Source organism: Corvus moneduloides, chromosome 5 (genome assembly GCF_009650955.1).
Source record: "Corvus moneduloides isolate bCorMon1 chromosome 5, bCorMon1.pri, whole genome shotgun sequence".
Taxonomy (NCBI): domain Eukaryota; kingdom Metazoa; phylum Chordata; class Aves; order Passeriformes; family Corvidae; genus Corvus; species Corvus moneduloides.
In genome coordinates this window covers 15,466,451-15,475,268 of record NC_045480.1, presented here as the reverse complement: position 1 = coordinate 15,475,268, position 8,818 = coordinate 15,466,451, and the positions used below count along the sequence as shown (strand labels likewise).

Sequence of the window (8,818 nt, the reverse complement as noted above, 5' to 3'; positions counted from 1 at the left end):
GAAAACACAGATGAATTTTCACGAGCTTGAAAAAAAGGAATGTCATTGATGCCAAACCAACCCCCTTGGCCAGATTTCAATTTCTGCTATAATTATGAGCATGTCAGAGACTTTCTTAAAAAGCAGTGTTTTAACTCTGGAAAGGGAGCCCTAACTCTGGAAAAGCCAGAAATCTGTCTTAATTCTGGAAAAGCCATCTGACTACTGATTCCCAAGATCTCCAAAAAGTATCACATGGGACAGAAAGGAAGCACAGAACATTTCAGACCAGCTATTTTATATTTGACTAAATCACAAAAATCTCACAATAGGAGTGGCCAAATAAATCACCGATGATGATGGAGACGGGCCTGAAGAGCTCATGGGTGCAAAGCCAAGCACTGAGCAGTCAGGAGACTGATGAACTTTAATTTTTCCTATGTAATCTTCAAACATCTGATGACACATTTCTCTTGTTCCTTTCCATTGAACCACCACCATGTCCAGGGCCCAGAATGAGCAATGTTCAATTGATGAGCAGATCCTTTCTGGGGAAATGTGATGGGGGTCCAACGTGAGAAAGACAAGTTTGCCCTTTGCCTACTCCTTTGAAATCACTTATTTGTGTTCACTGAAATTATAAACAAGTTTCTAAAACATTCTTCTGAGCCAGATATCAATGACATCAAAGCAGCAAGGTACCACAAGCTTAAAGGCATCATGAAGATGGTATTAAAACAGGAAAGCCTGAGGAACTATAACAGCAGTGAAGTTAGAATTAAAAAAACACAAACAAACAAACAATCAAACAAAACTTTTTTAAATTACATGAAAAACAAAACCCTACTTATTAAGTTTACATGCACTGTCAGGTTTACAGGTTTGTTGATGGTAAAGAAAGCCCAGTTTATTCTTTAATAGTCACACAAAATACGTTTACAGCTAAAAAATAACATTTTGTGAATACTTGCTATTTTAAAAAGTGGAAAAAAACATTTTGCATAAAACATGATTGATAATGTCAGTAATTTTTTTTCAGATAATATTTTGGGTTTAAAAATAAGTATAATTGTTTGGAAATTATTCAACAGCTTCTTGAAACACATTAGCCTTGGCGATTCCTAAAGGACCAAGAACTTGTGCGTTTAGGGAAGTAGAGACCAGTGGTTAAATATGGCACTTCGCTGGATTTAGTACCATGAACAGAATGACAATAGGAAGGATGCTACCGCATCATTTTCTGACTTTATCGAAAGCAATACACTGGAGAAGGCGTGTGAAGGTAGGCAGCCCTTACCACTGAAAGGGGAATATGCATCTTGGAAGATATGCTTTGCATCAAAACAGCTTTGGGAACAAAAACTGTTTCCCTGCAGAGGTATTTCTGATTCCGGATCTTTTATTGTGAAGGTTTTTGTTTCTCTATTGTGATGCTGAAATGGTTAACAGCTAACTTTTGAAATGAGATTTGAAAAGCTTGATGAAAGAGCCTGATGTTTTGCCTGATTTTTCTTTTCCTCTGCAGACAAAGGCCTTGAATGCTGAAGGCTGAAAAGCCTATTATCACAAGAAAGAAATGTAAGTAAACAAGGCATTACAATAATGAATTCTACAGTACACGGAGGCAAGAACCAGTTCTGTGCAGCAAGCAGTGAAAGATTTGGCTGTATATTGGCAATTTTTCAAAAATGATAACAATAAGAGGTTTTGCCACTTCAGACATGTAAATCAAAAGGATATTTCAGAACTAAAAATGATACTGAGAGTTTCTAACCATTGACCCCAAACCAGCATTCAAAAATAGACATTAAAACTAAGAAGCTATAATCCTACAAGCCATACACAATCAAATCTAAAGAGCTCAAACGATTGAAATTTTAAAGTCCATTTTAAATTAGGTTGGCAATAACTACCCTTATCCACAGGAGAAGGATTTCTGATATTCAAAGTTAAGATGTGATAAAAAGGAATAATCCAAAAATTATACCAAGAGTATATTTCAAAACCAGCATTTGTAATGGTCTGATATTCCTCAATCTTGTTCCTAAATAAACAGCAAATACAGAGGCCATGCACAAAGGTAGCTTGGACTATAAGATGCAGAGCATTTTATTTGTAGGAAGTTAAAGAGTGCATAAGTGAAATGTGAAGATAGTGTAATTTGATATTTAGGCTTTTCATAGCATATTAACAAACTGTGCAAATGTGCCTAAAAGCAAATAAAACCAGCAGCTTGGCCAAACTGGTGCAGTTTTGGCTGAGCAGAACGGGTCAAGTTAAAACTTATCTACTGGTAGAAGTTAAAGCTGCTTAAAATTCCCAAAGCAGAAGAGAGCATTTGTGTACGTGAGCAATAACTTACGAACTCTAAAAGAGCACAAAAAAGAAGGCAAAGTTTGCAACCCATTAATGGTGAATTGAGCCCTTTGCACTGCCTGTCTCATCTGTGAGGGAGGACAAGAGCCCTTGCTGCAGCAGCGAGGTGTAACTTTTTAATGCCACTGACAGCAGAGCACTGCTGACTTATCTGGGGCATCCTATGGGAACGAGCAGTGTCACTTCAAGAGACATATCCAAACAGCATGCAGGATTGGACTAGGCACTTGTTCCTTTTCTTACCTAAGCCCTCCTTACACACTCATATGGAGAGAAGCAAACAAAGGAGCAAAACAAGGCCTAAACAAAACACACACTCAGGTGAAGAGAAATTCCACCGCAGATGGGGTGTAGGTTGAATTCAGGTATTGGAACCAACCTCACTGAGATCTACACCGCATCCAGCAATGCCTGGGCCTGTGTGCGGGTTCTTGACCCCAACATGTCCTCCCTGGATGGGGGAGAAAGTCCTTGCCAGGAATAAGAGATGAACGGGACCTTTGGATCTTCTCGGTCTTCAGATTGTTTATTGTATCTTATCAGTAATTTACATGCTGCCGACATAGCATGAAGCAGAACAAGTACCAAAAGACAAAATGCAGGAAACTCAAGGTCCTTTTAAAGGTAAATCACCCAATTGTCATTAGGAACATATATTATTATTACTTTTCTACCAATGCTTAATGAACTATCTATTCACGTAGCCCTGTACTAGCCCTGTACTGCCGCACTAGCCCTGCGGCATTTCCTAACCAATCATTCTGTGCTACCAACACTGCAAAAAATGACCTTTGGAGTACAGTGTAATACAGAGTCCTCTTGCACAGATGGTCATCAAAGGGTGAGCACCCAGGCTGCAACATGAAGGCAACCCCTAAGTTAGGATGTGGTCCATGGAGAAAACTGTATGTCTTGGAGGGATCAGATTGGGCTTATATCCAGGCTTGGATCACCCCAAGCTACAAGTATTTCTGTGCAGCCCAGTGAATTCCAGTGCAAACACCCAAAGCAGTGCCAGTCCAAGCCTTCTCCAGGACCAGAAGTGAGAATAATATGTCACAAAATGTCCCCCCCAAGTTCAGAAATATCTGTGTGGTGTTGGGTGGCATAACATGACATGGTCTTACACAGCTATGGGTACTTTTGAGTAGAGAAGTTCAACATGTTCTGAATTAGTATTTGCTAATCCAGATTCCTTAAAAAGACAAGATCTTTCAGTAGCAGAAGTACCTACAGAGAAAAACAAAGAAAAAAAAGAAAAAAAAGAAACCTCCAAACAAAACAAAACAAATCATAAAACAAAACAAAAAACAAAACAAAAAACCAAACCAAAAACCCCCAACAAAACAAACACACATAAAAAAAAAAACCCACCAAAAAAAAACCAACCAAAAAAAACCCCCAACCCAAAGAAGCCCTTGACCTCTTTAAGATCTACAGTAATCATGTATATTTATATGAATCACGACATTATTAAACTGTGAGACCTTTGTTAAGGTTTCTACAACCGGCCCAGAGTAGAGCTGAAACCTGTACTCTCCAGGGAAATGGCCACTTCCCTAAAGGTCTGCTCTAGCTTCAACATGGAGCTGAACAACTGAAAAAGCAGCTCATGGTTTCAGCTAGCACCAAAATTAGAATCAAGACCAAAGATTTGGTTCATGATTCGTCCCTGCTAGATCTGCTCTGCTGAAGGCAAGAAAAGTGAGTTTCAGTTAAAGCTCCGGCTCAGGATATGTAAATGAACTAAATAAAGTGTTAGAAACCTTGATCTTTTTCAGTGATAAATAGTCCACTTGGGGTTCTTTTACTGATTCCATTTTATAAATCATTTTAATGTACATGTGAGGTAATATTTTCATGCCAATTTGAGCTGCTTGGTGCAGACTACCATAGGATATATATACATATATCTATACAAAAATTAGGATGAACTAAGAAGACAGATCAAATAGTATAAATATTCGCACTGTGAAACAAAACTTGATTATTTGCTGAAACATGTAATTAGGCATTAATACTTCATAACATGGAAACATTTATCTAAAAATACAAAAAACTGTATTTCTCCTATTATCGTTACAGAGACCTAATCATTACTGCTTTCAGAGACAGAAATTGCTGCCATGAATGTGCAAACTCTTGTTTAAATAATGTGCAAGGCAAACAAAAGTAACAATTAAATTTTCCGCAGACTTTTTATTCAGAAGCAGTTGGTACTTAGTACACTTACTGGAAGCAATTGGGATTACAGGTGATTGTGCAACTTTCAGCAATATAAGTTACTAAACTTTCTGTCTTATCAGCATATCTCATGAATGCAGAAAATTTATTGCTGTTATAATGAAAAGTTGTTGCAATAGCCATTGGTCTGGTATATTTTTTTCTCAACATTAAATGGTTCCTCTAGAATTTTCTACTTTTCACATACATAATTATTTCCCTATGGATTGAAGTGATTTTCGTAACTCATTGACAACATCAACATACTTTATGTATCTAGAAGTTGAACCCGATATTTGTATTAAATTACTCCACTTGGATTAAAATATAGGTAGTGAACTACAGCTTCCAGACTCATTCCACAATGTTCGTGCTGAGTAGATCACAAAACCATTAAAGTGTTATTGTAAAGCTCAAGAAGGTCTGGGGGGTTGGGAAGGGTGGTGGGGAATGGGACAAACCAGAATGAGAACAACCTAGAAAACCTAGAAAAATGCTGAATTTCCATATACCTTACAGACTTAGTGTATGTAATTTATCTAGAGAAGACAATGTAATGCAGGAATGAGGAATAACACAGCATGATATGAAGAGGAATTTCATGGCAAATCAATTTACTTTTTGTGAAAGGAAAGGAAGCTATAAAAGGTTGTCATTGGACAATTTTGTCCTAATAGGAGAGTGTAGATTTTAGGCCATGTGCCAGGCTGTTTATCTGTGGAAGCTATTGAGTGGGTCACAGACAAGAAAGCATTACATACCTGTATCTATTTTTTTTTTTTTTGGTGGCTATAATTGTACCCTTTAATTTCCAGCCTAACAACAGACTCACGAAACAGAGGAGCTTTGCTGAGCATTGTGTCCAAATTAACAAGTTATAATGAAATTTTTTTTCACTATAAACTTTTACCTAGAAATATTTTCCCACTGTGGGAAGTCCATTTGGCTCACAGTGAACACTCCCCTTCCGACAGAAGCTTTATCTGGTGCCTGTTTAGGTACCACCCAGAGCTGTAAGCTTCTTGGCACTATCAAGATACATTTCATGCCTAATATGAACACATCTGATGGGTACAGTCCCTGTTGGCCACCTGTCTGGTGCATGGTTTAATAGCTAATTCTGATTACCTCCGAGGGTAAAAGTGTTTTTTCTGCTTTTGCTCAGCTTCTGTTTTCATTTTTCATTGGTCCGGGCCTTAAATTATACCTGTCTGCTTCATATATCTTGTTGGGTTACTGCTCCATGCAGCTGCACCTGAGAAACCAAAGCCCTGTTAGACTGGGTGCTATACAAACATCAACTTAAAAAGAGATTGATCCTGGCATAAGGCAGAAGGAGTATGTCTGAGGAGATGCAGCAATGCTGTTTGCAAATTTTGTAAGACTTTCTTACAGAGTGCTTTAAAAAGTAAGTGTATTTGCTAAAGTTAAGTCAGAAGAGCTGACAAAAAAAGAAAAATCAAGGTGACAAAAAGGAATGAACTGGTGCAGGTAGGACTGACCACAGATTTAAATCAGGCTGGTTTAGCTAATCCCAGAATACCCATCAATGCACGTAGATCTAGTCTGCCTGGAAATACATCCATTTGCTTTATTTTTAACAATGCAGCCTGTATTAATGTTTGTATAATAAGGTGTTAATGATTAGATAATAAAGATCTGCACGCCTTAAAGCAGCAGTCCTCTGCAGCTGAAGGTCGTCACCTGCAGGGAAAAGAGGTCCTCACTTCTTCATACCTTAACAGTAAAAAGCTTGGACAAGACTTAGGCCTAATTTACTAGCTGGCTATTACTGGATTTTATGTTCTTTATAAAGAATTTTGGTGTTAGGCTTCTTTCTGTTACATTTATAAAATTATGCTGCTTTTTACATATTTTATTCGGTATTTTTGTTACACAAATTAATTTACAGTGGTCTGGTTTTAACATATTCAATTAACTTCTTCTAAAACCAGTGCTATGAAATGCTTTAGTTTTTCAGGCTCTGTTCCCTGGAAAACTGCCTGTGATTCCCAGTCAGGTATGGAAGTCTTCTGTCCCTTTGAGAATGTATATTCAGTGTCTGACTCCTCCTTCCATCTGGTGTCTCAGATCACTGAGATGGATGGGTGGCAAGGGTGGTGCTACAAGTTTCAGCATTACAGCATTGAAGATGTCCCCACGTAAACACCAAGTAACACGGCAAAGGTCCTAGAACAAATCCTGCTACCCAGACAAGCTAGGAGAGTTGAGCTTCTCCCTAAAGACTGGATGCTGCCAGCTTTCTGGATGTCAGTTAAACATTGGGGGACCTTCAGTTCTGTATCCCCAGAGTATAACAAACACTGCTTTACTCCCCCATCCTATTCCTTAGACTTACTGAAAAAAATCCCTGCAGACATTTTTACTTATATAATCAACTTATGGGTTAAAATCATCAAGGGATAAAGAATAGGTATTGTATCAACAGTTCACTACTGCAGTAAAACACATTTGTAAAAATTAGAAACTTGTTAAATAAGACCTTGATGATAATTGCTAAAGTTGAGTATTTATGGTAAAGTGACACAGACTTAGTCATTACAAAAGCAAAATTCAGCATTTTGAAACTGTTGGTTTTCACTGACTACTGCAATTCAATATGCTATCACTGGAATTATTTATTGATCTATTTAACAGTTTTACAGACCATTGCCATATACTCTTTTATGTTCAGTCCATCTTGTACTATGACACATTTCCTGGATGAACCATGAGCAATAAATTCCATGTTTGCTATGTGTTTTTGCAAAACTGTAAAATCTATGGAGGCATCAAAAATAAACTTTAATAACACAGATGATGCCCAGACATTCCTTTCCTATTGAAACTCCTAAGGGGTAACTTACAGAGGAATCTAGATGAGCATTTCCCCCCGATTTCAGTAAAACCTATGAATAAATCCTCAACTTAGCCACTGAAACATCTTACTTGTAGATGATTGCCATCTAATACCATCTCCTTTCCTGATTTAGGAACCTGTGGGAACAGAGAGCACTTGTGGGAGAGGAGAGAGCTGCTTTACTGGATACAATTGCAGTTCAGAGGAGAAGACAAGCCCCAGGAGATAGAGGCTGAGTCGCTGGATTTGAGCACCTAACTCAGATCAGGTGTGCTCCTTCAGTGGGATCCCAAGGAATGAGACACATCCTGCAAACACACTCTGCTCCCATTCACAGCACAAACTTCAATCAACATCTTCCATCCCCTGGGTCAGTTCAGGATGAAATTTTCCAGGTGTCGCACTGTTGCTGTTCACTTGATATAGTTAGCACAGGAACAAAGAGAGGCAGAACATATAGAATACTGTTAATTAACATGAACAGAATATTCCTGCTCCAAGACATATCTTTTATTTATTCATTTGGAATTTAGAAAGTACAGAATAACCAAGTAACTTGCCCATGGGGGATCTGGTGGAGCTGAATTTAAGCACATTTTGTGGATCATAGAGAAGAAGAGTATGAATCTTGGTTCTTCATCTCGCTAACTGATGCTCTAACTACTCAACTCCTCTGGACATATGCACACAGTCTCTCCCCCACTCACTCCCTCTCCCTCCTTCTGTTTCATGCTTCGAGCCCACCTGCTGACTGTCCTCCTGTTTCTTTGCACAGACTGAGATGTTGGCTTTGGTGCTGGGCAGCAGTGATAGCAAACCATATGTAAGTTTCTATATGCTAAAGAATGGAAATATTTCCTAGTTGAGTCGTGTCCTAAAAGCTGTACCAATTTTGTCAACTACAATTCTGCTATTTTTAAAAGAATTTATAGAGTTCTCCCTTTATATTTTTTGCATATTTTAATAGAAGCAATTAAAGAGAAAAAAAGGTTGAAAGATGCAGATGCAACGAAAATGTTTAGAAAATGAAAATGAAGTTTTACACTCCAGTACCCAAATTCAGCTAAGACATACTTGGACTGGAACAATTAAATTGCCACACTTAGTCTGACTTCAAAAAATTTATGTACACTATCTACATGTGTATCTATTTTTTTATTAAATGACAAGAATAGAGGAAAAAAAAAAAAGAGTTTGTACATAAAACTTACCATTTTACCACATTTGCTAATGACAAATAACACACCATCAGTATTGGACTTGCTTGGAATTGAAGAACAAGATCTTCAGATATCTATAAAAGAGAGCTTAAGTATTTCAGTTTTAAATGTGGTACTAAGAAAAAGAGAAAATCTTGCAGAAGAAAATGAGAGATGAGTC

The 8,818-nt window shown here is 37.8% G+C and overlaps 1 long non-coding RNA gene across 1 annotated transcript; it reads left to right on the top strand.

The window, feature by feature from the left end:
- Nucleotides 1-219: 219 nt before the first annotated feature.
- On the top strand, nt 220-8,474 carry LOC116444695. Its single transcript, XR_004240448.1, has 3 exons — nt 220-1,557; nt 6,552-6,598; nt 7,572-8,474. It is a non-coding gene; the product is annotated as an uncharacterized LOC116444695 (long non-coding RNA).
- The last annotated feature ends 344 nt before the right edge of the window (nt 8,475-8,818 follow it).